We start from the raw sequence: 15,517 nt of genomic DNA, 5'->3' as shown, positions 1-15,517 counted from the left end.
AAAGGGCAGTGTTCCGACACTGTCTTGTACCTACTCCAGTGTTTAGTACAGTGCTTAACACGTAGCAAGCGCTTAATACCACTACTGTTATCATTACAGCCAGTTGGTGGCCAAAAAATATGTTTCATCTGTTATTTAAGTAATACAGACAAGTAGAAAGAAGGTGATTGCATGTCTGCCTTTCCAGGGACACAAATACCATATCACGTGGAGCAGCATGGTTTACTGAATACAGCCCGGGCCTGGAAATCAGAAGGTCGTGGGTTCTAATCCCAGCTCCGCCACTTGCCTGAGGTGACCCTGGGCAAGTCACTTGACTTTTCTGTGCCTCAGTTCCCTCATCTGTAAAATGGGGATTAAGACTGTGAGCCACATGTGGGACAACCTGATGACCTTATATCTAACCCAGCGTTTAGAACAGTGCTTGGCACATAGTAAGCACTTAAATACCATAATTATTATTTAATTTTTAAAATTTAGCAATACTACTACCGTTCTGTCCTCCCCATCACCTTCCCTAGCCTGCAGTTCCCTCATCTGGGGGAATGGGACAAGGCAGGATTAGGAGGGATTAGGTTGCCGCTGCAAAATGCCTTAATAAGTCCCCAGAACGAGAAGGCAGGGGCTACAAGATGAAGAAGAGGAAGGAGGGAGTGGGGAGTAAAGCAGGGATAGCTGCTGCCAAGTTTAAAATTCAAGTTTAAAAATGGGAAAAGGACGGGCTGTTCAATGGTGGGGTGGGGGACGGACAGCAGGGCAGGAGGGGAGCATGGAGAAGAATGTTCAGCGGTAGCCATACTAAGTTTAAAAATAAATAGAAAAGCCATGGTTGGGGGCAGGGAGGGTGCTGGCGGAGAAAGCTTGGGGGGTGCAGAAGCAGCAGAAAGGAACAAGAAAGCTGCCGAGACCTGGGTAAAGTGGTGCAAAAAATGGGGGTGGAGAGGAACTTACTCTTTCACAGTGTGCAGCCAGAACACTGCCCCAAATAGGCATGTGCGTGGGGGTGAGGTGCCCTAGATTACAGGTCAAATCCACAAGTTTTTCTTATTACAGGGAGGCCCAATCCACGTAGGTGTGGGTAGCTGGAGAAAAGAATTAATGCTCTTCCACCCTTGCTGTGTCAAGGCAATGCAAAGCCTATACACAGCCCCTTCCTCCAACATCACATTGTGGCCTATCCAGACAGACATGAGTTGTCCTAAGAATATTCCCTAATTTCCCAACAGTGTACCAGCCAGGCTGCACAGTGAAAACACATCCTACCAGTGCTCTGACTATGATGGACTTCTTTTGGGAAAGTTGTCTCAGCTGAGCTCTTCAATAGCCTCATCCCACTTTGGTGTGCTATCAACCTAAAGCACTCTTAATTCTGGTATTATAATGGGTGGCAAATAAGAAGTTAATTTTATTGTTCCCTCTCTAGACTTTGAGCTCATTATGGGCAGGGAATGTCTGCTAATCATGTTATACTGTACTCTCCCAAGCGCTCAGTAGAGTGCTCTACACATAGTAAGTGCTCAATAAATACCATTGATTGATTGATAATGGTGGAAGCAAAATTAAGTACAGAGAAAACAGATTTCAAGTTGAAGTCTTTTCAAAGAAAAACAGAGCAATAAGAAAATGAGCTGCAAGGGGCTACAAACAAACTTTGAATTAACTGGATTCAAATGACCCAGTAATTGTACTACAGAACAATGGGGAAATCTAGTCAGGGGACATGGCAGGTGTTTTGAATTAAGTACTATTTTGAATAATCTGATATGGGTTCAATGAGATTTTATTGTATTGAAGTGTTTCGGTGGTGGGGGGAGGGGTTGTTGTTTTAAAATGAAACTGAGATCTGCCTGGATCTGCAAGCCATTTCTATATCTTCATTTCTGAGGTAGAAGAACTTCCCTGCTTTGCATTATGAATTCCATCCATACATTAGTCTGTTTTGAATCAGCATGTAAGAAATACTAGTTTGGCACTGTGATTCTGCTCTTTTCTAGAGTCTGTGTTTATTCTTTGACTTGGCTGTAATAATATCCCAACTCAAAACAAAAAAACCTCAGATGGAATGAAAGCAACAATCAATCAATGGTATTTATTAAGGGCTTACTGCATGCAGACCACTATACTAAGCACTGAAGAGAGTACACTACAATAGAGTTCATAGACAAAATCCCTGCCTACAGGTGATAATCTAGAGGGGGAGATACACACTGATATAAAAATACCAAAAGAAGAAATGTCAGGGTAAAAGGATATGAATATAAGTGCTGTGAAACTGAGGGTGGGACAAAAATCAAGTGCTTAAAGGGTCCATATCCAAATGCAATAGTTGGTGCGGAAGGGAGAACGAGTAGGGAAAACATCACTCATGGATGAATCAGATATTTTGATGAGTGCTTTCTTAAATAATCTATACCTCTCAAATATACTCAGAGTATGTGAGTCCCTCCACCCCAACCAAGGGACAGGGACCATGTCTAATTCCCACCAGTATATTCTCTCTCAGTGGTTGGGGGCAGGGGGTTGGGGGTGTGTGTGTGTGTATGCTCTCACGTAAGTACTTAATAAATACTATTACTGCTATATATACACATATATCCCATAGACATGCCATCTTAGTTTCTAATGTAATTTAGAAAACTGTAACAATCTAGTCAGGTAAATCTGGGCAAGATGCTCTTAGGAAAACACTTCTCAACAGGATTCAGAAGGGAATTGGTGGGAAAATAATGTAACAGTTCTCACATCAAATGTATTAAAATAAACCTCATTACAAACAAGGGCAGAACTTTCAATTTCATAGCAACTGTTTCCTGTTCTGGCTCACACAATGTTTGGCAGGATACTACTCGTAGCTCTTTTTAATCCTTTATTTGAGAAATGCAGTTGACAATGCTAGGTGAGAGGTATAGTCTAACATTTCTGGGTTCTGTTTACATTGACTAGTCATTAAATATTGCTTTAACAATATTCCTATTAAAAGACCCGGATCAGATCACATACAAGAAATGTCATTTACTATGCTATAATTTCTTTAGAAACACCTCTAAGTGATGATCTCATTTAGATTGCATTTCATGTATATCTGGGTTTATACATTCAAAAATTTAATAACACACAAACATCCCCCTATTTATACACAGAGTATGTATTATATTTTATATATACATATAATACAAATAGATTACTTTGAATTTGTACTTTACTTGAACTGCTAATTATAAACCATGAAAATTCCATCTATAAACAATATTGGAAAACTACAGCTGGAGATTTTGTGTGTGCTTCCAATATTGTTTATAGACGGAATTTTCATGTTCTAAAATTAGCAATTCAAGTAATTAAGTACAAATTCAAAGTAATCTATTACTTTGGTAGTTGAATTTGCCTCTCCAATTCATTCTCAGGGCAATTAAAACCTGATTTAAACTCCTAGTAAAATGGAATCTTTATAATTCCCTCCCCTTAAAACCAAATGAGATTTAGGTACCCCGACCATGTGAGTCCACATGCGCACACACACACAGAAACCCATATATGTACGGACAGCTTCAAGGCTGTCCATCACCTCGCCCCCTCCTACCTCACCTCCCTTTTCTCCTTCTACAGCTCAGCCCGCACCCTCCGCTCCTCTGCCGCTAACCTCCTCACTGGGCCTGATTCTTGCCTGTCCCGCTGTCGAACCCTGACCTACGTCCTTCCCCTGGCCTGGAATGCCCTCCCTCCACACATCCACCAAGCTAGCTCTCTTCCTCCCTTCAAAGCCCTACTGAGAGCTCACCTCCTCCAGGAGGCCTTCCCAGACTGAGCCCCCTTTTTCCTCTCCTCCTCCCCATCCCTCCCTACCTCCTTCCCCTCCCCACAGCACTTGAATATATTTATACAGATTTATTGCTCTATTTATTTTACTTGTACATATTTACTATTCTATTTATTTTGTTAATGCTGTGCATATAGCTATAATTCTATTTGTTCTGATGATTTTGACACCTGTCTACATGTTTTGTTTAGTTGTCTGTCTCCCCCTTCTAGACTGTGAGCCCGTCGTTGGGTAGGGACCGTCTCTATATGTTACCAACTTGTACTTCCCAAGCGCTTAGTACAGTGCTCTGCACACAGTAAGTGCTCAACAAATACGATTGAATGAATGAATGAACGAATGCCTATTTACAGACATCTACATATCTGTCATTGGGGTTCAAAGATGAAACAGAGAGAAAGAGTCTATCAGTGTGTGTGGGTGTGGTTGATAAGAGGAATGAGCAACTGACAGTCCCTTCCATAACATGTGTACGGTTAAAGATGGGCCCCCTTACTGCACTGTTGCATTTGTCACCCACAGTGTCTGGGGCTGTTTGCTTTACTTCCTCCTGGTGCCACAGCCTTCCCAAAGCCTCTTCTTCCAGGCAGTGACTACATTTCTGACTGCCGCAGGCCACAGTGACCCATCTTGGGCAGCTATGCCCCATCATCTGCATTTTCGCTTCTGGGCAAAGTCCACTTGATTGTAAACACAGAAAGAACAGAGACCACATCTTAAAAGAACTCGAATCCAAAAGAACTCAGCACAGTGCCTAATATTTTTCAAGCTTTCAGATTGCCCGCTGTGGACTCCACAGCACCTGGGAAGGGGGAGCTCCAGGCCATGATGCCCTTGGATTCTCAGTGTTGACTGATGACCAACAGGGTACTAAAACTTAAAATCTAGCAATCAGGTAGGAGGTTGGACACAAATACTGTCCCGTGGGCCATTAGGCTGATCTAGAATTTGATCTCCCCTTCTGGCACCAAAGAGTTTGTGAGGCTCCCAGAAGACAACCTGGACACCTTTCCTGTAGCAATTTCCCACTTTTCTATAATCAAGCATCATTGGACAAGGGGCTTCCTAAGCAGCAGAACGCAGAGGGACAGCTTTCAGTCCTGATGCCATGAAATGCACTTTTCTCTGGTGTACCCTGGGACAGGCCCTATGCCTGCCTGCCTTCAGGCTTATCTCAGTCAGCAGGGTGGGGCCAACTGCCAGCAGTTCATAAGCAGATGCATTACTCCTGAGTAGTCAGCAATAAACAGCAACTCAACAGCAGCTTGGTGGGGTCGCAGAGGACCGGTAGCACCACAGCCAATTTTTCGGAACCCGGGCCAAACAGGACAGTACAATGGGACCCTGGTGGAAATCCATTCCCACAGACAGTCCTCTAGACTGAGCTCGTTGTGGGTAGGGAATGTGTCTGAAAAATGAAAAAGAGGAACATGTGTGTGGATTAACCGACAACTGGAGACTACAAGGACAGCCCATTTTTTACTCCTGTCTGATAGGTAACTTTTCCCTTCATACCCCATTTTGCCCTCCCTCTGCACTCTCTCCTTACCCACCATCACCACCACACACCCACTACAGTCCCCTCTTCTATAATAAGTGAAGTGACTCCAACCATTTGACTGTTAAATAATGGCATTACTTGGCATGACTTGTCTACTGGATAGGCCAAGCATTCCCTCACACTTCTGCCCTCCCCTGACCTCTACCATAGCCTATAAAATGGGGCTAACAGCTCAGGGGTCTAAGTGGGAACAAGGCTAAGGTCAGAGAAGCAGAATGGGAACCCTGAGGATGGCGGCAGCAGCAGCAGTAACAGTAGGCTCCCACTTCAAATGTCTTCACTGCCCTGCACTGTTGACGGATGCATTCTGAGCATGGTGAAGCACACTGAATGGAGCATGGCAGGCGCACTGCCTGGAGATGGCACCTATTCATTCATTCATTCAATTGCATTTATTGAGCACTTACTGTGTGCAGAGCACTGTACTAAGCACTTGGGAAGTACAAATCGGCAACATATAGAGACAGTCCCCTACCCAGCAACAGGCTCACAGTCTAGGGTCGGGGGACTGACAACAAAACATGTAGACAGATGGCAATACCATCAGAATAAGTGGAATTACAGATATATACACATCATTAATAAAATAGAGTAATATGTACAAATAGAGTAATAAACATGTACAAATATATACAAGTGCTGTGGGGAGGGGAAGGGGGTAGGGCAGAGGGAGGGCAGTGGGATGGGGAGGGGAGGAGGAAGAGAGGAAAAAGGAGGGGTTAGTCTGAGAAGGCCTCCTGGAGGAGATGAGCTCTCAGTAGGGCTTTGAAGGGAGTAAGAGAGCTAGTTTGGCGGATGTGTGGAGGGAGGGCATTCCAGGCCAGAGGTAGGACATGGGAAAGGGTTCGACGGCGGGACAGGCGAGAACGAGGCCCAGTGAAGAGGTGAGCGGCGGCAGAGGAGCAGAGTGCGCGGGATGGGCTGTAGAAGGAGAGAACGGAGGTGAGGTAGGAGGGGGTGAGGTGACGGAGAGCCTTGAAACCGAGAGTGAGGAGTTTTTGCTTGATTCGAAGGTTGATGGGCAACCACTGGAAATTTTTGAGGAGGGGAGTGACATGCCCAGAGCGTTTCTGTACAAAGATAATCCGGGCAGCAGAGTGAAGTATAGACTGAAGCAGGGAGAGGCAGGAGGATGGGAGATCAGAAAGGAGGCTGATGCAGTAATCCAGTCGGGATAGAATGAGAGATTGAACCAGCAAGGTAGGGGTTTGGATGGAGAGGAAAGGGCGGTTCTTGGCAATGTTGTGGTGAGACCGGCAGGTTTTGGTGATGGACTGGATGTGTGGGCTGAATGAATCGGGTGTGTGGTATTCCCAAACAATCTTCTCACTCTTACCCCTGCATTACTTCAATACCTTCCTTCCCTGATGAAAAATAACCCAATTAAGCCTAAGTGGCAAGAAACAAAACATTTTATGACATTTTTACCCCACTGCTTGCATTTGAAAAAAAGCCTACGTCACAACTGTATGTCTGACAAAAGATTAGAGACTGTATCATACGGACTCAGGCTACTCCAAATTTCAGAAATAAGCCCCTTGCAAAAGATTCCCTGTGCCTTCCCTAGCCATCTTTTTTTAATGGTATTTGTTAAATGCTTAGTAGATGTTAAACAGTGTTTTAAGCGCTGGGATAGATTTAAATTAATTAGGTAGGACACAGTCCACAGTAGGAAGGAGACCAGGAAAACTGAGAAACAAAGAAATGAAGTGACTTCCCCAAAGACACACAGCCAGTAACTGACAGAGCCGGGATTGGAACCCAGGTACTCTGACTCCCAAGCCCGAGCTCTTTCTACTAGGCCATTGCTTCTCTTGCCAAGATCTTGAGTCTTCAGACAAGAAAAAGCTTTTACTGGTTCACTCGTGGGATGGGTTCAGTCATGGGACAGGCCAGCAGTGGTTTGGACTCACTTCATCAGCTCCTATGAGTGTCTAAACTGAGGATTTACAGGGAAGCATCTTGTCACCACAACCAGTTCACTTGTGTTCCCGGCCAACTGAGGACTGACTCAATTAATCAATCATTCAGTGGTATTTATTGAGCACTTGCTGTGTGCAGAGCACTGAACTAAGCACTTGGGATAATAACAGAGTTGGTAGATGTGATCCCTTCCCACAAGGAGCTTACAGTCTACAACCTCAAACCTGGAATAATACTGAAACCTTACAGGTGATCAGGATATATACAGACTTACAATTACAATTCTAGACTAAGACCCTCCACTTGGGAGCATTTAACTATTATTCATGCAGCCATCCAATTGAGCTTACAGTCTAGAGGACTCGAGAAACAAGCATTCAGTAAACATCATGGATTGCTAAAGGACCAAGTTCTGGACCTTCAAATACAGTTACAGCTTGTTCCTCCAGAAAATCTATATAAGCAAGGAGCAACATGGCTTAGTTTATCAATCAAATTAACACTAGTTCAATCTTCTTCTTCTGCTCACTTGTTGAAGTCATTTGATGACTTCTCTCAATACCACCCAATCCCCTCGCTTCTGGGTTTCCAGTTAGACCCAGGACAGATATAATTGCTTAGCTACATCTTAAAGGGTTACCATTCCACTGTCACATCTTCAAGTTTGGGCCACAGTAAGTAACAGGAGGAAGACGAGAAGGGGGCCAGGAAGTTACTGTCATTACCCAGTAAGCTTAAAAAGTGGTTTTTAACCCTGGGGTGGACTCAGGTGGTGGGGAGAAAGAAGGGGAAGGAAGAAAAGTCTAGTTAAATCCATGTAGCAGTCAAAATTAGGAACTGTGTTCATTTACTTGAGCCCACTTGTATGCATGCAAATATACGCGTGCGCGCACACACACACACTGTTGAATCCTTCTTCCAGCTCTCTGTGTGGTTTTCCAGATCACTGGTAAGAATTTCAGTTAAATAGAGCAGATTTATTCATTCATTCATTCAATCGCATTTATTGAGCGCTTTAAGTACAGTGCTCTGCAAGCTTGGGACGTACAAGCTGGCAACAGAGACGGTCCCTACCAAACAACGGGCTCACAGTCTAGAAGGGGGAGACAGACAACAAAACAAAACATGTAGACAGGTGTCAAAATCATCAGAAGACATTAGGGGATGTTAAGCTTTAGAATAGGCTACCAAGAGTAGTGATGAAAACACCTTCATTCAGGATCTTACTGAAGACTGCTTGGAGGAAGATGGACAGACTAGAACCATGGACAGACTAGAACCTCTGACAGCCCCTTAGGCCTGGTTTTAAGTCGAGTATAAATGTGACAGTGCAACCCTGTTCAATTCAAAGCTACATGATGTGTAACCACAAATGAACTCCACTGAGTTACTGTAAAGCGAGTAGCTCTAAATTCTCATCTATCACCTCAGCTGACCTTTAAATTTCATCAGAACAAGGATCATGAAATAATTAATCCATTCATAATGGGATGGTTTTACACAGTGCTGAAAGATAAATTGCTCCAAAAATCCCGGCTATAGAAGTCTAGTCAACTAAAACAGAGAAAAAAAAAAACCATAAGAAAAGTGTTTTCTGCAGATCCATCACTGTTAGAGTAGTCAAGGGAAGAAATGTGGCTCGAGGGCTGAGGCAGACCAAATCCAAAGGGGAATGAGTTCTAAATTGACACCATCTTGACTATCCCACTTACAGGGGCAAGGCGGAGCCGGCTGCTTATCTCACCTACAAACCAAGGGAAGGGGGGGGGGGGGGGGAGGAGAAGGGCAGTGGCCATGGTGGCCCCTGAAGGTGACAACGCCGGGCACTGTGTAGCCCATGGCCTTCAGGAAGAGTTAAATAGGAAAGGTGGGGTTGTGGTTTCTGGCAACCAGAGAACAAACAGACAGCAGGGGCTGGGGGCTGGGCCAGCTGCAAAGCAGCCCTTCCCTCCCTCCCAACCAGCCAGTCCCCCCGAACCCCCCTCCCCTCCAATCCTCATCGCCCCACAAAATCCTGCACGGGACTTTTTCTTACATTGGGACTGGGTCCGGGTCAGCTGTGGCAGACACAGGGAGTCGGCGCCTAAACTTGTTCATTCACCGTAGCTGAGGTGGTGGTTGGGAGGGTATGACCTGGGGAGAATTGGTTTTTCAATCCCTTGTAGTCTTCATACAGGAGCACGGGGAACAAGTAACAGGCCAAGCAAAGATAGAGTGAAAATTTTTCCGGCAACTGAAACATATGTGATCCACGTGTTTTTTTTTTTTTTTCTTTTAAAGGCCGCGTGCCAGACTGAAAGAAAGCATAGGTTGAAAGATAACAGAAGAAAAGCTCAGCTGATTAGCTGCATAGGAAAGTCTGAACGTTAGGCAGAAAAAGTGTCAAAAATCAAAACAATATTTTTTATGGTATTTGTTAAGCAGTTCCTATGTGCCAGGCACCATATGAGTTAGGTTGGACACAAAGTCCTTATCCTACATGGGGCTCACAGTCTCAATCCCCATTTTATAGAGGAGATAACTGAGGCACAGAAAAGACAGGTGACTCGCCCAAGGTCACACAGAGGGCAAGTGGTAGAGCCAGGATTAGAACCCAGGTCCTTCTGACCCCCAGGCCCAGGCCCGTGCTCTATCCACTAGATCACACTGCTGCGAAAGATATATTTGGCAGTCCAGCAGTCTTGGAGGTATGACAGGTGACTCTGTGATCAGTATGTGATGACACTGGAATAATGGAACTCTAATACTCAGAAGAGAGCAGTAATAAAAGTATTTTCTTACATGACTCCACTACAACTCAATCCACACATTTCACTCCTCTAACATCAACCTTATCACCATACCTTAATCTCGTCTTTTCTTGCCACAAACCCCCTTGCCTATGTCCTCCATCTGGCTTGGATCCCCCTTAATAGCTCATTGCCTATGCAATTGGGTCTGTTCCCCTTAAGCATTTTGATATCCACCCCTTCCCCAACCCACAGCACTTCCATACATATCCATCTGTAATTTATTTTAATGCCTGCCTCCCCTGCTAATCTTCAAGATCCTTGTGGACACTCTTCTATTGTGTTCTGGGCACAGTAAGTGCTCAATAAATACACCATTAACGGCTGATAAGGAAAGGAAAGTATAGGAGCAACTGTGTGACTACCCACCACTCAATCAACAGTATTTATTCACCACACAATCCTGCCCTCAAGGAGCTTAAAATCGAGAGGCGGTGACAGACACTAAAATAAATTCCAGGTAGGAGAAGTGTCAGGACATGTACATAAGTGTTGTGGGGATGAGGAGGTGATAGCATACAATAAACTGGTGGCAAATTCAGATTAGAATGAGCAATCTCCCTGTCAATACTAACAGGAGAAACAAAGGAGGAGAATTAAGAAGTTTGGATAGTTCATTCTAGTGATTTTGGTGAGAACTGCTTCAGTATGGAATAAGTACAGAAAAAATAATAATAACGGCATTTGTTAAGTGCTTACTACGTGCCAGGCACTGTACTAAGCGCTGGGAGGGATATAAGCAAATCAGGTTGGACACAGTCCCTGTCCCATGTAGGGCTCACAGTCTTACTCCTCATTTTACAAATGAGGGAACTGAGGCCCAGGGAAGTGAAGTGCCTTGCCCAAGGTCACACAACAGAAAAGTGGCAGAGCTGGGATTCGAACCCATGACCTTCGACCCCCAGGCCCGTGCTCTAGCCACAATGCCACGCTGCTTCCACCAACAGAAACCTAAGACAAGAAGCAAAGAGAGGATGGTAAATACAAGTGTATTATGACACTTGCATGAAGAGGCACATTACTCCTCTGAAACAAAACTAACTAGTATCTAATTGAAATGTATCACAATGTAGTGACTATTGGTACTGGACTAGTGACCAGGAAAGAAAAAGCTAGGAAAACTTTTGTTTTCTAAATGTTTCAGAATAATTTTTTTCTAGAAGCATACACTGGGTCCCATCCAGTCCACAGTGCACACAACCCAGAGAGAGAAGCCCAGCAATAATTACTGCCCTACCCCCTGGATCCGTAGGCCTCACCACCAATGCTCTATCTAGCCAATTACTGCAGCAAAACCAATCCCTTCCCCCGCCCCACTCGCTTTCTAATCTCCTTTGTTCTGAGCAGTTTTCCTCACAGCTCCACACCCTGAAACTGCCCCCCCCCCAGGACTTCTGCCCCCAACCCAAAAGCCACTTATACTATTTTTTTTTAAAACGGCGGTACATGAAACACCAGCCACAAATCACCTTAAATGAGATGCACTCTGCCACAAGCCTCTGCAGGCACATGCTAAAAGCCATCTGAACTTAAAAAATTTCCCCCAAGTTACATCTGTTCTAAGCCAACAAATATCAGTCTTGGGAAGTGTCTGCTCAGAGATGAAAAACTCAAAGTGCCTTCTCAAGAGTTAGTACAGCAAAAGGACTATTACAGAACACCATGGGAAATCTAGAACATTAAAACCCAACTCATACCTTAACAGGCAGCTGGAGGGAAGGGAATTCAAACGCTATTTTAAGTTCTCTTCAGAAAAACCAGCCTGTGATTTTCCTGAATTCCTGCTTTTCTATCTCTCTCTACCAAGAACACAATCTTAAGATACTTTTCGATACTAACTTGCACACCACACTACTGCATGTTACAAAGGATAATTTGTAGCGAGTTATAAGTGAAAGACAGTGTGTTATATATCATCCTTAACCACATTTTAGCCTCAAAGATTTTTGCTTAGTACTACTACTAATAATTTTCGTATAAGCACTTACTACGTGCCAGGCACTGTTCTAAGCTCTGGGGTAGAAACAAGCCAATCAGGTTGGACAGGGCTCACAACTTTAATCCCCATTTTCCAGATGAGGGAATTGAGGCACAGAGAAGTCAAGTGACTTACCCGAGTCACACAGGAGACAAGTGGCAGAGCCGGGATTAGAATCCATGACATTGCGACTCCAGGCCCGTGCTTTACCCACTGGGCCATGCTGCTTCTCAAAAACTAAAAACACGCACTTCAAAAAGGACTATTTGAACGATGACTAAGTGATCAGTCTGGGTTTTTTCTAACCTGCCTTTGCTTATGAGACCATGACAAAACTTTTCTGGGTTTTTTCCCCCCCTAAATGTCACCAGTTCACAGGACAACCTGACATTTCACTGTAGCCCAGAACACCAGTTTACAAATTCCACAGGAAGCGGTTCTATGCACTTCTGAGTACTTACAGACACAGTGTCCTAATTTTTTGAGATCCTTGACTGACAGTCAGCTGGTCCTTCTATAAATCAGTGTTGCATTACCAAAGAAACTTGCATTTCAAAAACTGGGGTTACAATATTCACGCCCTAGTTGATGCCACACACATGCCCCAAAGCATTTCTTCCAAGACGGCATCACAATGAGAGATGCACATTATGGGAAGAGTCCACTAACTACTCAACAACACACTGTCCAAAGCGAGTTCTGAAAAAAGGCATTCTAAAGAACCGAATGTTCTTTGTTAGAAAAATAATACTAACTTATGTAGTAGTAGTAGCTGCCCTCGGTCTAATGAGAGAAGTTATGGAGCTATCGATCAACACTTAAGCTTTCTTCAGAAAGCATGGTTTTACCAGCATTTTGAGGAGCTACAATTTCCACACCACACCCTATTTTTGGTGGTCATGGTACACCACTCTGAGCAACCAGTTTTTGTGGCAATCCACCTGGCTCTTCCAAACTTCCCTGTTCTCCCTGGACACTGGCACTGCCATCAACTAGAGCTTCACACTGTTCTGTTCTGGTCCGGTCCCAGTGCCCCGCATTTTCATCCTTCATTTCTTTGCCCATAATCGAGATCTCCAAGCATAAGGTAGAGCACAAGTCACACAGGGGGCAAAGAAAGTAATTTCCATGGAAAATGTGAGTGAGACTGAATGCCCTGGGTCACGGAGAAAGTGTGGAGTCTAGGAAGAGGCATTTTGGTGTGAACAAGTCCACTGGGATAACCAATAAGAACCGGTGAGATTACTTCCTACCCTATCTGTTCCATAAACCATTGGCTTTGCCAACCACCGGGAGTCTCGCTAACTAGCCACAGCAGCTGGTGAGGGAAAGCTGAATGACTCTCCCCAAGAGGGAAATGCAGGGTTAGGAGGAGGCCTCCAAGAGGTCTTCCCAGACTAAACCCTGCGTTCCTCATCTCCCACTCCCTTCTGCGACGCCCTGACTTACTCCCCTTGCTCTTCCCCCCTCCCAGCTCTACAGCACCTAAGTACACACCTGTCATATAATAATGATGGCATTTATTAAGCGCTTACTATGTGCAAAGCACTGCTCTGAAAAGCGCTGGGGAGGTTACAAAGTGATCAGGTTGTCCCACGGGGGGCTCACAGTCTGAATCCCCATTTTCCAGATGAGGTAACTGAGGCACAGAAAAGTTAAGTGACTTGCCCAAAGTCACACAGCTGACAATTGGAGGAGCCAGGATTTGAACCCATGGACTCCAAAGCCCATGCTCTTTCCACTGAGCCATGCTGCTTCTCAATATCTGCAGTGATGTCTGTCCCCACCGGGCTGTAAACTCTTTGTGGACAAGGAATGTGACTGTTTACTGTTGTGTTGTACTCTGCCATCGCTTAGTACAGGGCTCTGCACACGGTAGGTCTCAATAAATAGAATGAATGAATGAATGAATGGGGTGCTCCATAGGCCTTCATTACTGAGGGAACGCTCATGGAAGTTGAGTCCAGATTGGGCCTAAGGGTTGAAAGAGGGGTGTGGTTTGAGGGGGAAGAGGGAGGCAAGGACTTGCTAAGGGCAGGTATCGGTGAGTTTGCTTAACTGCAGTAGAGTCTGTGAAGTACTGAGAAGGACAGGCGGTGAAGAGCCCCACTGTTGGGTAGGGACTGTCTCTGTATGTTACCAACTTGTACTTCCCAAGCGCTTAGTACAGTGCTCTGCACACAGCAAGCGCTCAATAAATACGATTGATTGATGGATTGTCTACATCAGATCCGATGCACGAGCTACTGCCCGGGGGATTAGTCTGGCCGCTGGGTGCGGGCAAATGGCGAGGAGAAAGGAGTTGGAGGCTGAAAAGGCTTCTCGGTGAGAAACCCCGTTCTTAAAAAGTCTATCATTTCCCTCGTCCAATCCCCCATCAGGGCGAAGAGGAACGCAGAACACTATTTAAAGCCACGCTTCGCTGCCTCCAGCTTTAGCCACCGTTTCTACAAACAAGGAGCTCGGGCTAGGAGGGAAGCGCTCCTCAAAGTCTCCGAGCTCAGAAACGTGCACCGAGACCGTTTTAACGGCCAGGCCGCGAAGGAGACCCGCCCCGGGAGGAAAAAGGCCAGGGGACTTGTTGGCCCCGATTTTTGGGTGACTTTCCGAGTCCCTTTCGACTGAATCGGCACCCAGAAGGGATTGGCCGCGGTTCGGAATTCTTGCCCCCCTTTTCCCGGGAGAAGGGGCCGGGAAGGAGGGACGCAAAAACGCGCTCGGGGGGTTCGAGGCGGGGCCCAAACGGGCATCATCATCATCATCAATCGTATGTATTGAGCGCTTACTGTGTGCTCTGCACACAGTAAGCGCTCAATACATACGATTGATTGATTGATTGATTGCAGAGCACTGTACTAAGCGCTTGGGAAGTCCAAGTTGGCAACATATGGAGACTGTCCCTACCCAACAGCGGGCTCACAGTCTAAAAGGGGGGGACGGAGAACAAAACCAAACATACTAACAAAATAAAATAAATAGAATAGATATGTACAAGCAAAACAGAGTAATAAATATGTACAAACATATTTACAGGGGCTGTGGGGAAGGGAAGGAAGGCCCGCCAAAGGCGGGGAGCCTGAGGCGGGGGCCGCCCTGACCACCGCCGGACGGGAACTTTGGTCAGCGGGGCCGGGCCGGGCGGGGGAGCCCCGCCATCGGCGCGATGAGAAAATGGGGCGGGGGGGGGGGCAGGAAGGGGAGAATGAGGGGAACGGGGGAGATGCCCCCGGCCCGGGCTCCAGCCTCGAAGATGGCGGGGACGCGCACTCTGCCCCCCCACCCCCGGCTTCAAAAGGGGGGGGGGTGAGGCCGGCCGAGAGCGCGGCCAACTCGAGCGGAGCTCCGGCCTAACGTGGAACGGCCGCCGCCGCCATCGCCCGCTGAGGGGGGAGCGCGGGAGCGGGCGGCGGGGGCAGGGCGCAGCGCGCAGCGCCAGGCCGGGCCGGGGA

The 15,517-nt window shown here is 45.9% G+C and overlaps 1 protein-coding gene across 1 annotated transcript in view; it reads right to left on the bottom strand.

Moving 5' to 3' along the window:
• Positions 1 to 15,517, bottom strand: part of AGO2 (argonaute RISC catalytic component 2) — a 75,164-nt gene that overhangs the window by 59,379 nt on the left and 268 nt on the right. The window lies entirely within an intron of this gene.

Source organism: Tachyglossus aculeatus, chromosome 18, assembly GCF_015852505.1.
Source record: "Tachyglossus aculeatus isolate mTacAcu1 chromosome 18, mTacAcu1.pri, whole genome shotgun sequence".
In the NCBI taxonomy this organism is placed as follows: domain Eukaryota; kingdom Metazoa; phylum Chordata; class Mammalia; order Monotremata; family Tachyglossidae; genus Tachyglossus; species Tachyglossus aculeatus.
The sequence above is the reverse complement of the archived record's forward strand: the minus strand, read 5'-3'. Positions and strand labels throughout refer to the sequence as shown.